This window comes from Loxodonta africana, chromosome 4 (genome assembly GCF_030014295.1).
Source record: "Loxodonta africana isolate mLoxAfr1 chromosome 4, mLoxAfr1.hap2, whole genome shotgun sequence".
Taxonomy (NCBI): domain Eukaryota; kingdom Metazoa; phylum Chordata; class Mammalia; order Proboscidea; family Elephantidae; genus Loxodonta; species Loxodonta africana.
Genome location: NC_087345.1, coordinates 126,004,319 through 126,019,785, shown reverse-complemented (window position 1 = coordinate 126,019,785; position 15,467 = coordinate 126,004,319).

Sequence of the window (15,467 nt, the reverse complement as noted above, 5' to 3'; positions counted from 1 at the left end):
GCAGCACTAGATGATTAAGACACCTGGCAAGTTATGGATCATAACCATGAAAGGTGGGCTGAGAAATGTATCATTTTTAGCTGAGAATATTGCTGCTCTCAGTATACCCAGTATTGTGTGTGTAAGGAAGAAAGGGAAGTGGACATTGGGTAGGGGGCTCAACAGCCCAAACCAAAAGCCTATTGTGGCTGCTGCAGGTGATCTCACCACCTGAGTGCCAGCCTCTGAGGCTCCACCTTGGAAACCTTCCTGGGTCTGGATGCTGCACTGCTAATGACTTCTGCAGCAATGGCAAAAAAGGCTGTGTTGGCCAGACCCTGGCTGTTTGCGAAGGCCAGCCGCAAGCTGGGTTCCTGTCTTTGCTGAGGTATATGTTGTAACAAGTGTCCTTGCAGTTAGTTGCAATAAATCTCTTCTTGTTGAGTTGACAGGAGGTTGGGATGCTACTTTTTGCTCCTGGCAAACTCCTAAGAGAGAAAGCAAACCCTGCTGTGGTCTGGAATAGGACAAATAGTGAGTCCTAAGATCTGGCAACAATCCCTTAGCAACCAGGGAGTTGTTAAGAGAGGAGAAATTGTGCTGATGAAGCAAGACCCTTCTAGGGCCTAGGAGTGAACATTAGGGTCCCTTGGCACCCCGGACCATGCCTGGCATTGGCATTGGGTTGTGGAGAGGAAACTCTCCAAGTGGTGTCTTTCCTGTACAGGTAAAGCTTGTTTGTATGGAGTAGCATCTGAAGAAAATGGTATTTAATCCAACTTTGTATTTTAAATATAACCCCAGGAGTACAGGCAGGCCTGCGCCCTGCTTTGCCCCAGAACTTTAGCAATGAGTCACAGCCAAGGCCTCTGCCCCCCTAAAACACAGGAGCAGACGTATTACAGCCTGTTCCAGTACTTGTGTAGATATGGTTGCCAATTTTACGAAAATACTTTCAAGTGGGAGAATGTTTTTGAATAGATGGAGTGGAGGGGAGGGGGGATCATGTCTAAAATCTCTCCTTTAGGCTAGAGACTTCTTTTTCCAGGCTCCCTGGTTAACGAAGACATTTGTTTCTGCCCTCACCTGGCTGTGAAAATTGCACTCTCAAAATGTCACTAAAGACCAAATTCAATACTTTTCTCAGTACCTAAAAAAAAATGACATTTAGATAATGAACACAGAAAATAAATGTGAGCTAGTCAACATTCATTAAGAACTTGCTAGGTACTAAGTATTTGACACGTATTATCTCATTTACGTTATATAAATTTCATGAGCTGCACACTATAATTACCCTCATATTATTAGATAAAGAAAGTAAGAATTGAGAGGTTACACAACTAGCAAGATGCAGCCCTGTTGGTGCAATAATAGTTAAGTACTTGGCTGCTACAGAAAGTTGGTGGTTTGAACCCACCCAAGGGCTCCAATGGAGACAGACCTGGTGATCTACTCCCATAAAGATAACAGCTTAGAAAACCGTCTGGGCCAGTTCTAATCTGTCACATGGGGTCACTATGAGTAGAAATCGACTTGACAGCACCTAACAACAGCAACTAGCAAAAAGTGCCCCGGGATTTGAACTCTGGAAGCCTGACTCCAGAGTTATGCTCTTAGCTCCTCTAATAGTAAATATATTCCTGATATAAAATCATAGTTAAAAATAGTGCCTCATTACTAACAACAAACTGGTGGATTCATTCATTCATTTAGAACACATTTATTGAGTTCTAACTTTGTCCCACATACTGTCACTTGTGAGCAAGATAGGGTTCTACCCCTCATGGCACTAACCATCTAGTTATTTAGCAGGATAATCTTATGCTAGCAGGTTAATCAACAAGAAATTAAAATACAGTTTTGTGAATGACTAGTGTTATAAATTGAATTCTGTCCCCCAAAAATATGTGTATCAATTTGGCTAGGCCATAATTCCCAGTCTTGTGTGATTGCCCATCATTTTGTCATCTGATGTTATTTTTCTCCGTGTTGTTAATCCTACCTCTATGATGTTAATGAGGCAGGATTAGCAGCAGTTATGTTAATGAGGCAGGACTTGATCTACAAGATTAGGTTGTGTCTTAAGCAATCTCTCTTGAGATATCAAAGAAAGAAGTGAGCAGAGACATGGGGACCTCATACCACCAAGAAACAAGAGCCAGGAGAAAAGCACATCCTTTGGACTCAGAAGCCCCTCAACCTGGGAAGATTGATGACGAGGATGTTCCCCCAGAGCCAACAGAGAGAGGAATCCTTCCCCTGGAGCTGGCACCCTGAATTCGGACTTCTAGCCTCCTGACTGTGAGAGGATAAATTTCTCTTTATTAAAGCCATCTACTTGTGGCATTTCTGTTATAGCAGCACTAAATAACTAAGAAAACTAGTATTTGTACAAAACAAAACAAAACAAAAAACTAATGTGGCTTGATTTGAACATTGTCGAACTTTAGCTTTGATCATAAAAACTTATGTACAGATATTTTGTGATGTTGTCCTAGATCTCCTGAACATGACAAGATTCTTGTGAACAAAACACCTGGAATGGAAGAACGTGTTTAATGAGAACTTTTTGTACCTATTGATGTGCTGGGACAAGGCATCAACTGAGACAGCACAGATATAAAAGAATGACTGGTTCAGAAGGCCTTTCCAGATCTTTTATAAAAAACCTCTGAAAAGGAAACTTCTTAGGGTCTGTCTTAGGATGCGTTCTCTAGAGAACGAAAACCAGAGAAGTGTGTATATATGTGTATATATATATGTGTATATAGAGAGAGACAGAGACGGAGAGACAAGATTTATCTCAAGGAAATGGTTCACAACACTTGTAGAGGCTGGAAAGTCCCAAGTCTGTGGTTCAGGCTAGAGGAATCTCCTGACTCACACAGCTGCAAGGCCTGATGAACCCAAGACTGACAGGTTAGACAGCAGGCTGCTGGTTCACGGGCTGTGAGGGCTGACAAACCCAAGATTGGCAGGGAATACAGCAGGTTTCTGGCTCCAGTCTTAAAAACTGGAGGCCATCATTCTCGGGGAACATCTAGATCAATTGGCATAACATACTTTATAAAGAAAATGGTCTACATTCTACTTTGGTGAGTAGCACCTGGGGTCTTAAAACCTGTGAGCAGCCATCTAAGGTACTCCACTGGTCTCACACCTTTGGGAGCAAGGGAGAATGAAGAAAAGTAAAGATACAGGGGAAACCTTAGTCCAAAGGACTAATGGACGGCATCTAACACAGCCTCTACCAGACTGAGTCCGGGGCAGCTAGATGGTGCCTGGCTACCACCACTGACTGCTCTTACAGGGATCACAATAGTGGGTCCCGACAGAGCTGAAGAAAAATGTAGAACAAAATTGTAACTCACAAAAAAAGACCAGACTTACTGGCCTGACAGAGACTGGAGAAACCCCTAGAGTATGGCCCTGGACACCCTTTTAACTCAGTACTGGAGTCACTCCGAGGTTCACCCTTCAGCCCATAAAACAAAACAAAACAAAATGGGCCCATCAGCCCAGGGGCAAGAACTAGAAGGCAGGAGGGGACAGGAAAGCTGGTAATAGGGAACTCAAGGTTGAAAAGGGAGAGTGTTAACATGTCTTGGGGTTGTTAACCAATGTCATAAAACAATATGTGTACTAACTGTTTAATGAGAAACTAGTTTGTTCTGTAAACCTTAATCTAAAGTACAATGAAGAACAAACAAAAAAGACCTGGAGGTCAGACGATGACAAGTCTGATGTAGGATCCAGAGTGAGCAAAATCTAGTGCGCTTTGCCAGAACATCCATGTATATTGGATGCAGGCCACACCCTCAAGGAAACTCCCCTTACAACTGATTCGCTGATCACATCAGAGCACGTCATGGAGGTGATTACATTATATCACAAAACAGAGGATAACTACATCATTACATAACTGCCAAACCACTATGAATCTTGGCCCACTCAAGTTGATGCACAACATTAACCACCACAGGCTCACTGCATCAAAACTGCCACTGAATCTGCTTGTTAATTTTTCCTCCTGTTAGGGGTGTGTACTCAAATTCAATACAGTAGCTATGGACTAAAACTGCTGGAGGCTGTGGGTGAGAAGACAGGCGTGAGTAGGACCAAGACTTTAGGTCTCATAAAACTACTAAAAATGATAATGCTTTGTCTGTTGGTGGTTTGTTTTTAACACCATTTCCTGAGATTTTGAACAGAATACACTATTATTTGACTTTAATTCTTTCTAACTTCTCTATAACATTTGACCTTGCTGACTATCCAAATCTTACAACTCTTCTCTCTTGAATTCTGTAACAGCCTTTCTTATTTGTCTTTCTGTTTTGCTTCCTTGATAGCTCTTCTTTCTTCACTCCTAAACTTTAGGTGATCCCTAAGCCTCAGACCTAAGTTAGTATCTCTGCCACCAATATAGTCCTTTCCTGGTATGTCCATCCCCAGTGTTTCACCAATCCTGGATTGGATGTTGGTATGGATGAAACCAGCTCTAAAGGACTTTTTTGGGTCATTTTTAATTAGTGAGTATTAGATGGGATGAAAATAAAGATGGAGATCATTGACTGAATAAAGCAAGTTACAGGGAGAATGTTCAAAAAAGAGAGCCCTCGCTATATTCCTTCCCCTCCATTCCCCTCATGGGAGCACTGCACCTCAGCTTCAACCAATGCAGTAGGAAGCAAGGTGATCAGTGGAGAGTGATGATGGGAGAGGGGTCATTGGATGGTTGAGAGGAGTCGTTTAGGAGAGAGGGAGAGTGAATGGACTAGAGAAATGCATGACCTATTGCCAAGCAACATGAAGGGCCATTTAAAGAGTACTATTTTTTTTTTTTTTATATAAAGAAGTATTTCCTTTTGCTGTGAAGTAAGAGGCAGTTTGGTGAGTGTGTTTTATCTTGAGTTGATTCCGACTCATCGCAGCCCCATGTGTGCAGAGTAGAACTGCACTCCACAGAGTTTTCAAGGCTGTGACCTTTCAGAAGCAGATCTTCAGGCCTTACTCAGAGGCACCTCTGGGTGAGTTTGAACCAGCGCTTCAAACTAGTTCTTCCTGGCTCAGTCATGGCTGAGGAAGTGAAACTGGAACAGACTCTAATTTTAAAAATCTGAGTGAACCAGAATGATAACCTGAACATGAAAAATTGCATGTTGAAGCCCTGCTAGAAACATAATCTCTCTCTTAGAAAACAAGGGCAGTATACACATTGCATAGCAACCAAATCTCTTGCCAGTTGTATTTTGAGTAGAGTCAGAAATAGCAGTGCCCTGCTCAAAGATGGCAGTTGACTGTGCCACTTTGAATGTGTGTCACTCTCCACAGTCCTGCCAATAATCCAATCTCACACATCAGGCTCCTGAAGGCTCACTACACATCTTCCGAGTCTCTCATCCCTGGGCTTTGACCCATTATCTTTTCCCATCTAGTTATCGTTTCGGTTCACCCAAATTGTAAAAATTTGTGTCTGTTCTGATTTTGCTTTGTCGGCCATGACTGAACTGGTTCTAATCGGTTGGAAGCCCTGGTTTGAACACCAAACGGCTGGTCAATAAGCGAGTGCTTAACCATTTGCACCACCCAGTTGCAAAATACAATTATCCTGTTAGGTACTGTCCAGTCAGTTCCAACTCATGGCAACACTACGCACAACAGAAGGAAACACTGCCTGGTCCTGCGCCATCCTCACAATTGTTGCTATTTTTGAAACCATTGTTGCAGCCACAGTGTCAATACATCCTGTTGAGGGTCTTCCTCTTTTTTGCTGATCTTCTACTTTACCAGGCTCATGCCTGGTCCCTCCTGTTAACATGTCCAAAGCACGTAAGACAAAGTCTTGCCATCTTCCCTTCTAAGGACCATTCTGGCTGTGCCTCTTCCATGACAGATTTGTTCATTCTTCTGGCAGTCCAAGGTATATTCAATATTCTTCACCGACACCGTAATTCAAATGCATCAATTCTTCTTTGGTCTTTCTTATTCATTGTCTAGCTTTCTCATGTATAAGGCAATTAAAAATACCATGGCTTAGGTCAGGTGCATCTTAGTCCTCAAAGTGACATCTTTGCTTTTCAACATTTTAAAGAGGTCTTTTGCAGAAGATTTGCCCAATGCAATACGTTTGATTTCTTGACTACTGCCTCCATGGTGTTGATCGTGGATCCAAGCAAAACGAAATCCTTGACAACTCCAATAATTTGTCCGTTTATCATGACGTTGCTTGTTGGTTCAGTTGTGAGGATTTTTGTTTTATGTTGAGGCATAATCCATACTGAAGGCTGTAGTCTTTGATCCCAAAATCTTTACTCCTTCCGTGCCATTAAGGTTGACTCTGCTTTGAGGAGGCAGCTCTTCCCCAGTCGCATTTTCAGTGCCTTCTGACTTAAGGGGCTCATCTTCTGGCACTATATCAGACAGTGTCCCGCTGCTATCCATAAGGTTTTCACTGGCCAGTTTCTTCAGAAGTAGATCGTAGGTCCTTCTTCCTAGTCTGTCTTAGTCTGAAAGCTCCGCTGAAACCTGTCCACCATGGGTGACCCTGCTGGTATTTGAAATCCCGGTGGCATAGCTTCCAGCATCCCTGTAACACATAAACCATCACAGTACAACAAAGTGATAGACGAGTGGTGGATAACTACCTTGATTATATACAATTTGGGAAACAGTTTCTTTTCCTTAGTGGCTCTGTTAGTTAGGGTTCATAAATGCAAATAACACAACAAATACCAGCTAGTTAAACAGAAAAGGAAATTATTAAAGCATATCAGGAAGCTCACAGAATCTCCAAGAAGGTGATAGCCAGGCTTGGGGACAATGCAGCCCAAAGCAACACCCAAAACATATTGTCAGATTACCATTCCAGCAGCACCCCGCTGTTGGTGCCACTATGCACCCCATACTTTATACTCCATTAGTGACCAGGCTCTGGACATCAGAACTTTTGCCACTGCTGCCCATTAAGTTGTTCACCTCTGCCAACACCAGTGTCCACTTCCTTGAATCTGCTGGGTAGGGCCCCAGTCATGTGCCTGCACTCTGGATACAAGAGAGGGTGAGCTTCTAGTTTCTGCTTTAAGGAGATGGACTCCTAATGGGGGAAATTTGCCAATAATAAAAAGCTGTTTAAAAGATGTTGGGCTATCACCAAGCGTGAGAAATGTCCAATATAGCAGTTAATGTATAATTATTTTTTATTGTAACTTTAGATGAAGGTTTGCAGAACTAGTTTCTCATTAAACCGTTAGTACACATATTCTTTTATGACATTGGTTACCAACCCCACAACATGTCAATACTCTCCCTTCTTGACCTTGGGTTCCCTATTACCAGCTTTCCTGTCCTCTCCTGCCTTCTAGTTCTTGCCCCTGGGCTGATGTGCCCCTTTAGTCTTGTTTTGTCTTATGGGCCTGTCTAATCTTTGGCTGAAGGGTGAACGTCAAGAGTGACTTCATTACTGAGCTAAAAGGGTGTCCGGGTGACATACTCTTGGGGTTTCTCCAGTCTCTGTCAGGCCAGTAAGTCTAGTCTTTTCTTGTGAGTTAGAATTTTTTTCTACATTTTTCTCCAGCTGTGTCTGGGACCATCTATTGTGGTCCCTGTAAGAGCAGTTGGTGGTGGAAGCTGCTCATCATCTAGTTGTACTGGACTCAGTCTGGTGGCAGCTGTGATAGTTGTGGTCCGTTAGTCCTTTGGGCTAATCTTTCCCTTGTTTTTGGTCTTTTTCATTTTCCCTTGCTCCCAAAATTGTGAGACCAGTGGAGTGTCTTAGGTGGCTGCTCACAGGCTTTTAAGACCCCAGATGCTGCTCACCAAAGTAGAATGTCGAACATTTTCTTTATAAACTATGTTTATGTCAATTAAGCCAGATGTTCCCCTAGACCATGGTTCCTACCACCCTCAGCCCAGCAGTTTGGTCCCTCAGGGAGTTTGGATATGTCCATGCAGCTACCATGACCTTGCCTTGTACAAGTTGTACTGGCTCCCCCAGTATTGTGTACTGTCTAATTTTATTTATTCATTTATTGCAAACATGTAGTCTTCAAACTCCTTATACTTAAATCCACACACTTTGAAGTATGGTTGGAAGCTGCTTTGGATTACACTTATTTCATTGTGGCTACAGTATTTGGATTGCCAAAGAATTTCACAAACACTTCCATTTCTAATAAGGTTTTTAAAAACTTTTTTAGTGTGTGCATTTAAATATACATGTGTATGAAAGGAATATGAGACAACCATGAAGCCAGGAAATGAGTCAAAGCTGCCCTTTCCTTTATTACTCACCCTATAGAATGAACTGACCTTGAAACCTTAGCCTTTGTGGTTTTCTACCTAAGGATTATAGCATAATATTTGAATTTCCTGCCTCTTGTTGACTTTAGGCTAAACCCATCCCTCAGAGATTTTAATTTACTTATTAGAACATCATTTGTTCTCTTCACTGTAATTCCTAGTCTGAGACACCAGATTTTTGGGTACTGGACACAAAAATCTCTTATTCTTGGAATATAAGGGGTGGTTTTGGACCTAGGTGTTCTGGCTAATGTTCAAGGGGGCAAATCACTGGTTTGGTTGAGAAATTGGCTTTAGTGCCACCTCCCACCCCAGCCAGACTAAGCTGCAGCCAGACTAAGCTGCTTCTAGCGACTGTCTACTGGGTAGTGCCTGCCAGGGGAGTTGCTGCAGCCTCTTTAAATTACCACACTCCAGCGTTGGTTTCTCCATTTTATTTTCTGGTTCAGAAACTCCCTGTGATCCATATAATTAGTAAATAATTAGGCTGTGGGGGATTTATTCATGCTAAGCCCACTGACAGGAGACTAATCTACAAACCAGTCTCATTCATTATTACACAAGTATTTACTGAATGCCTATTATATGCTAGGCGCTGGGGATTGCAGTGGTGCGTGGCGGAGATGTGGTTACTGCTCTTGTAGAGCTTAGAGTCATGTGGGATATCAAACAATAATAAAGCTTATTTTGGACTATGATGGTAGTGACGGGAAAGGAGGAGAAGCAGAGGGATACAAGATAAATTTTGGTAGCAAAGTGTTTAGGATTTGCTGATGGATTAGGTGTGGGGACTGGGAAAGGAAGAGGTAAGACAAAGAATGCTTAACCACTCTGATACCATGGCTCCAACCACAGGTATAGGGGTTAGGATTTATAACACATATTTTTACAGGACAGAGTTCAATCCATAACAGTGAGCTTTCTCCACATTAGACTACAGGGTATATTATTTCTAGGAAGATTTTGTGCAGAAACCGATACATAACTGATTCTTATTTGAGTCCTTCACAAAACCCTTGTCCCTAGGTTTGGGGCTCATTTTACTTTTGCCCCAGGAGCCACTAATATACAAACATGCCCATACCCCACAGTGGCCCCGTGTTACCCGCCTATTAAGGGCTTCACCCACGTTCCTCATTCCCTTCCCTTATCCGTCAGGCACAGTGGACACAGTGCCAGGGCCTACAATACTTTTAGCCAAAACCAAAACAAACCCGTTGCCGCTGAGTCGCTGCCAACTCATAGCTACCCTACGGATGGAGTAAAACTGCTCCATACAGTTTCCAAGGAGCGGCTAGTGGATTTGAACTGCTGACTCTTTGGTTAGCAACCTGATCTCTTAACCACTGTTGTCTAGAGGACCACGGAAAAAAAGTTTTAATTTCTTTTAAATCAAGAGAAAAAAATCTTTAAGGCAAAGAAAATGTTTTAATACATATTAATATATTTATACTAAATGAAGTCCTAAAACATAATTCTTTACATTTGTTTATGGAGGGAGAGGCTCACAAAAGCAAAAGTGCCTAGGGCCCACGAAAGTCTTTGAATAAGATGGTATCAGTTACTTAGACCCCTCCTTTGGAGCCAGTATATTGTTTCAGGTTCTCATCATTTTGAATGTTTATTTGGATTTCCTCTTTAACCTTCCTCATTGTTCTGAAAGTACAGGATATGACGTGACTCAGTTACTAGAATGGACCTCTAGGGTTTATTTCCACCACCAGAGTATATATTTCCAAACTACTCTAAACCTGGTAGGGATAGTCAAAAACAGACACTTCTCTTGGTTAATGCAGGTTTCTTCTTTGCAAGGCACGTGTGGTCACCCTGTTGGTCTGACATGAACCTGTCGCCGGGGTGGGTGCTGGCTGAAGGCCCAAACCTTGCTGGTATCCCTCAAACCAAGGAAGGGAGGATTGCTGGTGAGACACCACATCCTCTTTGTGTCCACGAATGCCCTGGGGGGCACTGGCACCAAAGGAAGTTTTAAAAATAGCCAATGTCTATGTTATCCAAGAACAAAGAGAAATGATTTTTGTTTTGGCTAAAACGGACAGAGTTTTACATTACAATAACAGTTGTGCAGTTTAAATCAGTTTCCCAAAATAGGTTTCCTTTGAAGGGAGCAGCAGAAATGTCATCTCTTTGGAATTAAAATATTTTCCCCCTACAAAGCTTATGCATTTTGTTTTTTCCCCCTCTTTATCCGTAACACATTTTAACAGAACTTGGGTAACTTTAGACTCTATTTTATATACAATTTTATAGTCCTTCCAATTGTTTCCAGCTGGGACCCCTTTTCAGGACCCTTATCTGTGCTCCCCACCCAACCCCACCCAGTCAGTTTTCTCACCTTCTCTCAACACTTTTCATTTCCCATTTCATGCTCCTAAACAAAATCAGAAAGAGCACCCGGGTGGCACAAAAGGTTAAGTACTGGTTTACTAACCAAAAGGTTGGCAGTTCAAATCCACCCAGAGGTGCCTTTGGGAGTAAGGCCTGGCAGTCTGCTTCTGAAAGATCATAGCCTTGAAAACCTTATGGAGCATACTCCTACTCTGCACACATGAAGTCGCCATGAGTTGGAACCAATTCAACGGCAACTCAGAACAACAACAACAAATGAAATCAGGGAATGAGTCCAAGGGAAGCAAAATACATAGTTCAGCTGTTCTCTGTTTTCAAAGAAAAATCTGTGTGACAGAGGAATTCTGAGTGTGTTTGTACAGAAGACAGCTGCTCGCGATTGTGTAAAATGATGTTCTTTTCAGTAAAAGCATTGATCTGGGCCTCAAGAGGCTTGGGTTCTAGTCTTGTCTCCTGTTTCTTACCATGTGACCCTGGACACTTCTCTTCATCCTGGAACTCGAGTTCCCCATTTGTCAAACAAGAAGGATATAACGCAAGCTTCCAACCGGTCTACATGACAGTACAGAAAGAAGAAGAGCCAGAGCTAATTTGGCAGACTTTATTTGGGAGAAGATAGCTTCCCGTTATCTCAAGCATATCACACACTTTGGAGATCATCTAGCGTGGCGTAGGAAAATGGAGAGGGTAGCTGCGAGGGCAGTCCCTGGCTGATACAAACAATTAATGCACTTGACTGCCAAAGGTTGGAAGTTCGAGTCCACCCAGAGACACCTCAGAAGCAAATCCTGGTCATTTAATTCCAAAAAAGCAGCCACTGAAAACCCTACAGAACATGGTTCTACTCTGATGCACGCAGCCGCCATGAGTTGGGGTGACTCCCCGGCAATTGGTACTGGTCCTGGTGGCCAAGAGAGAGAGCTAAAAGGAGAGCTGGTGCGCCTTAGGTCACGTTAGTACACAGCATGTGCCTGTGACTGCCTGACTACCTGACAGAACCAATTTCAGGGATACCTATTGTTTTAAACATTGAGTATTTTCTCCTCTTTCCTTTAACTTAGAGTGATCTGGTATAAAAAGAACAAAATTCTCAGCCTATTCTGCAGGGGTGTGGGTAATCACAAAGAAAAGCTTCACTCCCTAAAGAGACCATCAGTGAAGTCCTTCCTGGTTTGCCATGGTACCTGAAATCTCAATGTTTTGCCAAGTTCTACTTCATCAGTTGTTGTGGTGTGTCATCGAGTTCATTCCGACTCATACTGACCCTATAGGACAGAAGAGAACTGCTCCACAAGGTTTCCAAGGCTGTAATCTTTACGGAAGCAAACTGCCACATCTTTTCTTCCTTGGAGCCACTGGTGGGTTCAAACCATTGACCTTTTGGTTAGCCCCAGAGCCCTTAATTATAACCGAATGCCTCTCGGGTTCTTGTTCTGTCCTATTAGTCAAATGAAATAAGACGGACACCTGATGCAAGGGAAAGAGAAAGTGGCAAGTTTATTGTCTGCACAGACAAGGAGCGAAGTGAGGTCGAGTGACCAGAAGAGAGCGAGCTCCCTGAGCTGGGGATTTGGTGATCTTTTATGGGGAGACTGGTTCTGGGTCTTACACCTCAGTCTCCCTTCGCATGCCCCATTCTTGGAATCCCCCTAACCTGTTCAAGTTTGGGAGTCCGGTTGCTGATTCATCTTGGGCCAAATGCACTGGTGGCTGGACCTCTGGCTCTAGAATGGGGTCCAGATACAATGGTGGGCTGGTAATTGTGCTCCCCTCCGGAGAAAGGAGGTTTGGAGGCTAGGTACTGTGCAAGCATGGGTAGCTGGTTGGAGCTAGTTCTCAAGGTGCAGCCTTCTGGTGGTTGGGCTTCCCAGAAAATGTTACTAAGAAAATGTTGCCTGGAATATATTAGCGGCTAGTCATGAAGTAAAGGGAGCTGATGGATTTTGCACAACCACTCTATCTTATCTTGGGGTGTCTCTCAGGATCCTCTAGCTAGGGTTTCAAGCCCTCCTCTAACAGGTTCCCTTTAATCCTAAAAGGGGAGCAAGCCGAAGGTCTCATCTTCTGTAACTTCTTCTTCCTGGCTAGAGGCGAGGTCAGGGACCTACATGGAATCTTTGGACAGGTTCTTCCCGGGGGGTTGGCTGGAATCCTTGGGCAACCACCATTTGGAAATGGAACTTTTCGAGCCTAGAAGATACAAATCTTACGAAGAGTTTGAAAAGGCAGGGACCAAAAAGCAGCAAAAGAAGGATACATACTAGAGGCCCCAGTAGGGGTAGGAACCACGTCGCAGAAGGGAGAATGTTCTTGACAGTTTCCCAGATGCCCTCTGCTGTGCTACTCTTTCCAAGGGTATATAGCCACTTGGCTTCTTCATAAACTTTTTGATATTGATTCTACTTGCCCTGAGGTGTTGACATAAGCACAATAAGAGGTATTCGTAACTGCACACATTCTTCCCTGTTCAGGCTGTAAGAAATCCTGGGCAAAATGGACCTCAAGTGCAGGGGTGAGTTATCCAATAGGCAAGGTAAGCACAGTGTTTACCTTGCATACCACATTATCTTTTCAGCACATCCAAGATTCTGCTTCTAGGTATGGCTGGCATCTGTCTCTCTTCCAACCCCACAGGGTGAACCTCAGGTAAAATTGTTCACTACAGATTAGTAAGTGTTATGGATTGAATTGTGTCCCCCAAAAATGTGTGTCAACTTGGCTAGTCCATGATTCCCAGTATTGTGCAATTGTCCATTATTTTGTCATCCCATGTGATTTTCCTGTGTGTTGTAAAGTTTACCTCTATGATGTTAATGTGGTGGGATTAGCAGGACTCAATAAGCCAGGACTCAATCTATAAGATTAGGTTGTGTTTTAAGTCAATCTCTTTTGGGATATAAAAGAGAGAAGTGAGCAGAGGGACATGGGAACCTCATACCACCAAGAGACAAGAGCCAGGAGGATAGCACATCCTTTGGATCCAGGGTCCTTGTGCTGAGAAGCTCCTAGACCAGGGGAAGATTGATGAGAAGGACCTTTCTCCAGACCTGTCAGAGACAGAAAGCCTTCCCCTAGAGCTGGTGCTCTGAATTTGGACTTCTACCCTCCTAGACAGTGAGAGAATAAATTTCTGTTAAAGCCATCCACTTGTGGTATATCTATTACAGCAGCACTAGATAACCAAGACAGTAAGTAAGCACAAGTAAGTTCATGCTTACCTTGCCTACTGGATAATCCACCTCTACACAGGTGAGTTGAGTTCATCATACTTCTCATCAGAAGTCCCCTCTCTTGCTTTGTATACGTATTCTGTTTTATCCTCAATTTTCATTCCCATTCCTTTCCCTTCACAGGCAAGCATTCTAAAATGTTTAACATGCATCTGTCAACTTGTATGTGTTCTCTCAGAATGTGATATCTGATAGACATATGTTTTAAATGTGCATGGACATACTTCATTCTGTTTTGTACTATTCTCACTCAGCACTAGGTTTTGACATCTAACCATATTGTTATGGGCACATTTGAACACACCATGTACACATTTTACCTATCCATTCTCCCAGTGGTATACGCTGTATTGCTTCCAACTCCCTATCTCAGGAATGATGCTGTAACGAGCACCCTGGCCACTGGGTGACAACCTGTGTGCTGGGCAACAGGAGTGCACTTTCTGGGCATTAGGTATGCAATACACTTAGTTTGCCTAAGTAGTAGCAGATTCCACAATAGCCTCACAGGCTATACTACCTCAGGGTCTCTGTACTTGCTATTCCCTTAGTCTGAACAATTGCCCCTTGGGCTCTTGAAGGGGCTCTCTCCTACTCATCAGTGAGGTCTCAGAGAGGTCTTCCCAATCTCATAGTTATCCCAACAACCCACCCTTCCCAGGTTTGTTGTTGTTGTTAGTTGCCATTAAGTCTGACTCATGGCAACCCCATATGTGCAGAGTACTCTCTGTCATTTTTATTTCCATTTGTTAAATGCTTAGCAGTTTTTACAATTTTAAATTATTTGTGATTAATTATTTACTATCTGCCTTCTCCCCAAGGATGGGGGCATTATCCTGTTCACTAGGCATCTAGCCCTAGCCTGTGGTAGGCTCTTAAAAAATCAACCAAACCAAACCCAGTGCCGTAGAGTCAATTCCGACTCATAGTGACCCCACAGGACAGAGCAGAACTGGCCCATAGAGTTTCCAAGGAGTGCCTGGCGGATTCGAACTGCCGACCGTTTGGTTAGCAGTCCTAGCACTTAACCACTACGCTACCAGGGTTTCCTTTTAACAAATACTACTAAATAAATGAATATCATTAGAAATAAATAGTAATATGATATCAATGTAGTCCCTGGGTGGTGCAAACATTAAGCACTCAATTACTATTAGAAAGGTTAGCATCTAGAACCCACCCAGAGGCGACTCGGGAGACAGGCCCGGTGATCTGCTTCCCAAAGGTCAGTCTTGAAATCCCTATGGAGCAGTTCAACTCTGCACACATGGAGTAGCCATGAATCAAAATCAACTGTATAACTACTAACAACAACAAAATTATATTAATCGGTTCTAAATTGTATAGTTAGGAAAGCCGGGAACATAATGGACCAGAGAACTAGGAAGTGCTTTTTAAATGGGACCGAAAAGGCAGATTGCAGAGCGCTGGTGTCGCAGTGGTTAAGAGCTACAGCTACTCACCAAAAGGTCTAAAGTTCGAATCCACCAGCTGCTCCTTGGAAATCCTATGGGGACAGTTCTACTCTGTCCTGTAGGGTCGCTGTGAGCCGGAATCTACTGGACTTAAACTTTTTTTTTTTCTTGG